At 32.4% G+C, this 5,030-nt stretch overlaps 1 long non-coding RNA gene across 1 annotated transcript; it reads left to right on the top strand.

The window, feature by feature from the left end:
- The first annotated feature begins 1,339 nt into the window (after positions 1-1,339).
- Positions 1,340-2,835, top strand: LOC126739145 (uncharacterized). The gene is made up of 2 exons (XR_007661557.1): positions 1,340-2,358; positions 2,444-2,835. It is a non-coding gene; the product is annotated as an uncharacterized LOC126739145 (long non-coding RNA).
- The last annotated feature ends 2,195 nt before the right edge of the window (positions 2,836-5,030 follow it).

The following is a 5,030-nucleotide window of genomic DNA, read 5'->3' as shown; positions in this document are numbered from 1 at the left end:
AAAGTTTCTTGACGCTATTCTCTAACAAAATTTGTTCCTCTATAAGTGCCCACAAAAGATTTAATTACTAGGAGATATACTTAAATTTTTTGCAATGTTGCTTGGACTTATCCCAGCTCCAAGATAGGACAAGGAAGAGTTTCGGTACTAGTTACCAGAGTTAATCGGTTCTTGTGCGATCACCAATTGCAAGGTTAATTAATCTGATTTTTCTTTTGTTATATATAGTTTTAATTAATATGACTTATCTATAAATTTTTTAAAAATAACAGAATTATTTGAGTCACGGCGGTATAAGACTTAATCTTGATATTTTTTAAACCAATAGAAGCATAGTCTAGTATTGACAGCACTAAACTATCAAGAAAAAAAGTCGGTAAACACATACTTTGGCAAAGTTTTTAGATCGTTGTTTCAAAAATCCAGATGTTTCAGGCATTCCGGAAATAATTTAATCTACTAAACTGTTGTATAATATTTTTGAGGTATAAATGTTAGTAAAGTCTCTGGTATGTCTTTTTAAAAAGACAAGCAATTTATATGCTTTTTTTACAATACTCAATTGGCTAATTAAAACATATCTTTGAATCAAAATAGACTCCATCTGGATGTTTAGGATGTTTATCTTGTACTGGGGTTTTCTTCTTGAAAGCTGAATGTACTGACATTTTTAAAAGTTAAGAAACATGATTTTCGTTGCACCATCGATGAAATCTGATGATTCATTTTGAAGATTTACTAGTGCCTCGGGGCTATCTCTGGTAATAAAGATCTTTAGGACATCGGCTTTTAACAGACATTTATAGTAATGAAAACCTTGTGTTATATACTGATGAAAACATTAAAAAGTAGTGGATCTAGGTGCCCACCTTGTGGAACTAAACCATTGAAAAGTGATAACTGATAAGACCTAATCTTAACAAATTGGATCCTATTATTTAAATAGAATTTTAGCCATTGCAACATGCACGCTTCAACACGATACTCTCTTAGTTTAAGGCACTGCAAGATGGTATTAACCTTATCAAATGCCTTGGAGAAGTCAGTATATAGTCAAAAATATACCCCTTCTCCAAGGCATTCGACAGTTCATTCTGATAAAGCAAAAGATTGCTTGGTTGCAACAGATCTGCTCTTAAAAAATCCATTTTGTGTAGCTGTAATCCCATTTAATAATAATAATAATAATATTTCCTTTATTGCCAACAAAATCAAAATAAATTTGACAAAGCAACGTCAAGTAGAAATGGTGAATTCCCTAAAATAGATTCACGATGAATATTGCATATAATAAGAAACATGATACAATCAAATACATATAGAATAAATGAGACTAACAAACAGTAAAAGTTAAAACAGCAACTACAAAGTTAAAATTACAATATCAATAAATGAAGTTCAAAATATATAGAATATGTACATATGTGTAACAGGTTCACAGGTCTGGCACATCAAAATCTAAATTTAAAATCATAAAAGCACTTATCTAAAAGAAACTGACTACTGGCTTTCCTAAATTTAACACTATTATTAATGGATTTTATTTCTGGTGGTAATAACCCATATGCTTTAACTGCCATATAATAAGGACCCCTTTCAAAAAACGCTGAACCATGGGCTGGTGCCCGAAGATCTTCCCTCCCCCTTGTGATTACTGCAATATCAGTGCCATAATGGTCACTGTTTACTGAAAAAAGGTGTGGGTGCCTTTTGACAAACATCACTAAGGACATAAAGTAGATTGAAGGCACAGTCATTATGTTCAGTGATTCAAAATGTGGTTTGCATGATGTTCCAGGGCGCAACCCCAGCATAGCTCTGATGATCCTTTTCTGAACTACAAAAATTTGAGGAGCCACAGAGGATGATCCCCAAAACATCACACTATAGGCAATCAATGACTGCACCCCTGCAAAATAAAACTGTCTTATGAAATTTACTGTCAATGAATATTTTAGTCTTCGCACTAACGCACAAAAGATATTTAGTTTAGATTGGAGCACCCTCACATGTTCCTCCCAGCCAAGAGCAGTGTCCAAGGTGACCCCTAAAAATTTAACTGTGTTTTCCACAGGCACTGATTTGCCTCGCATTTTCAAATAAACAGACTCTGTTAATTTGGGATTTTTCTGAAATAGCATTAGACCAGTCTTTTCGCAGTTCAGAATTAACCCTGCCTCATCACACCAATCCTGCATTGTCCCCGCTGCACATCTCTAGCCAGGCTCCCAAAATCCTGCCCCATCACGACAGCCGATGTATCATCAGCATACTGGCAGAGGAGTCCCGCAGCCACCTCATCTGAAAGTGAATTCACATACAATAGAAACAGCACAGGACCGAGAATCGAGCCCTGAGGTACACCTTGCGAAACAATAACTGGCTTAGAATAATAATTTCTATTGTCCTTTAAGATACACACAATTTGTTTTTTTTCCTCCAGATAAGACCCCAGTAAAACACCAGACAATCCTCTCAAACCATAGTGTTCCAGTCTATGCAACAACATCCTATGATCAATGGTATCAAAGGCCTTAGAAAGATCAAAAAAAAGCCCAGCCACCCTCCTGTATTTCTGAAGTGGATAGTTAAATTATGGTACTATTGTTTTTTATCATTCCTTTTACCACCATTTTTGTAAATCGGAATGATATATGATAATTTCCAGTCCTCTGGAAATGTTGCTGAAGACAAAGACTTATTAAACAGAATCCACAAAGGTCTTGACAAGGCAAACGAGCAATTTCTGACAAAGGAATAATATCATCAGGACCTGGTTCTTTATAAATGTCGATAGACATTTGTTTCCTTTGAAAATTAAAACTGTACTGCTTATTTCTGTTTTGTTTTATGAGTCAACGGAATTCGACTTTATTTATATACATATATGTGATATATAGCCTCAAATCCAAACAAAAAAAGATACCGACAATACGTGAGAAAGTTAAACAGAAAAACAAACCCTTGGCTAAAACATTTTAACCCCACACTCGATCCACTTGCGAATCCGTCGATTTGTTCAATAGGAGGTATATCAAACATTGCGAAAAAAACGGACCTTTTTTTACCCTCCGCTTTACCTGGAGACTATTAGGGCGCTATTAGAGAAAAGGACACATTTTTTATCCGTAAAATTCATTGTGTGACTCGATGGTGACTTAAAAAAAATCCCCTTTAGATTTAATTTTTACAATCGTAATCCGGCGTGTTTTGGTTAGTGGAGCATTTCATCTCGGACTATAAATCATTTAACTCTGTCACTTTATTAAATGACTTTTTAGAAATTTAAAAGCTACGGGAGTTTTATGGTGTGAAATTAATAAAAATGGTAGTACCATAATGTGGGCTTATTATTTCGATTCCTAATCGGAGTTAAAGGGTTAAACTAATGCTGGAAATGTATTGGATATTTGCTAGATTAGCGTAACTGATGGGGCAAATGTAGATGCTGGTCGTAGTTCGGATTTGATAATTTTTGAAAAAATGTCTCCCTAGTTTTTTAATGCAGTCTTCCACTACATAAACCCTTTTCTTAAAAACTTGAATTATGGGATCACATAAAAATTATGTTTTTTCACACGTTATTTTTAACCCTTTTTAAACCATTACCTGGCATCAGGTAATTTTTTTAGCCGGAATCAATATGTTCTGCTTAAGGGTAGGAAGACTAATAAATTTCACATGGAAGTACAATAGGGAGCTATCTGTCTGTTTGCAATTTTTATTCGGCTTTTTTTATTTTGTCTGGTGGTTAACAAAAGGAAAATGTAACGGATGTTACTGTATTTATTGATTCAGGGTGCATAAGGGGTTGGAATGACATTAAATTTATATCTTTTGTATATGTATGTTTAAAATAAGAGCCAATTTAATGGCTTTTTAAAATTTTAAAGAGAGCAAAGAGTTTTTATAGTGTGTTCTACTAGTTTTATCTTGTGTAAAGGTTGTCTTATTATAGTATATATAATTATATTTAAATATATTTTAAAAGCATTTTCTTTGGACGCAACAGTTGCTTTTTGCATTTTTTTTTATTGCTCTCTATTGAAATTTTGTAAATATTTATTTATTTCAAGCCTTAATATTCATATTAAATATTTGTCCAAAGCGTGTGAGTATTTTCTACTGGAAATATTTGTTAAATATCATTACGTTAAAATATTAATTTTTTTTACCTGTTTTATACATTTTTATACTTTTGACAAGATAATTTGTGCAAATTTCAATTTAAAAAAAAAAGATAAAGCTCAATATCTCGAGAAGTATTTATCTTAGTTAATTCGTTTATATAAAGTTTTTGTGTAATGTGTCTTGCTATTTAAGGCAGAAAACCAAGATTCTACATAAAAATAGGTATATCTTCAATACTTCTATATTAGGTTTATCTTGCTAGTGTGAGGTATAAAAACTTATAAAACAGAGCGGAGATATGTTACAGAAACATTTGAATTAGTTTGAACATTGAAAACGTTTTCTATTTTTAAGGCACTAGAGATACTAGTGAGCACTTAAGTGTTCTGTATAACCTACGCTAAATTATATTCAAAGATTTTTTATTTCTTTTCGAGAAATGGACAGATTTGTCTAGGGGATATATTAATTAATCTAATAAAGTGTATAGATTAGGGATGGCCCTCTATTTTCAGGACATTTTTTATGGTTAGAGATCTTAAAAATAGACACTAGTGAGCACTCAAGTGTTCTGAATAAGGTACACTTAATTATATTTTAAGATCTTTGACTATTTTCTGAGATATGGACAGATTTGTTCAGAGGGTCTATTTTAATTAATATAATGAAGTGCATAGATTAGAGAGACTCTGTCTTCGAGTGGAAAATGTGATGTATATTTTTTAAAGTAACCCAATTATGGTTCTTAATTAGTTTACGGAAAATATTGCGATAACCAACTGCAGATTTAAAACTTCTGTTTTTAATATTTTATTGTAAAACACTAGGAAGTAAATTTAAGGTTTACTAGTTATAACTAGTTATTAGCTAGTTCCTATAAAACCATAATTGCCAAGTTT

This window comes from Anthonomus grandis, chromosome 8, assembly GCF_022605725.1.
Source record: "Anthonomus grandis grandis chromosome 8, icAntGran1.3, whole genome shotgun sequence".
Taxonomy (NCBI): Eukaryota; Metazoa; Arthropoda; class Insecta; order Coleoptera; family Curculionidae; genus Anthonomus; species Anthonomus grandis.
The sequence above is the reverse complement of the archived record's forward strand: the minus strand, read 5'-3'. Positions and strand labels throughout refer to the sequence as shown.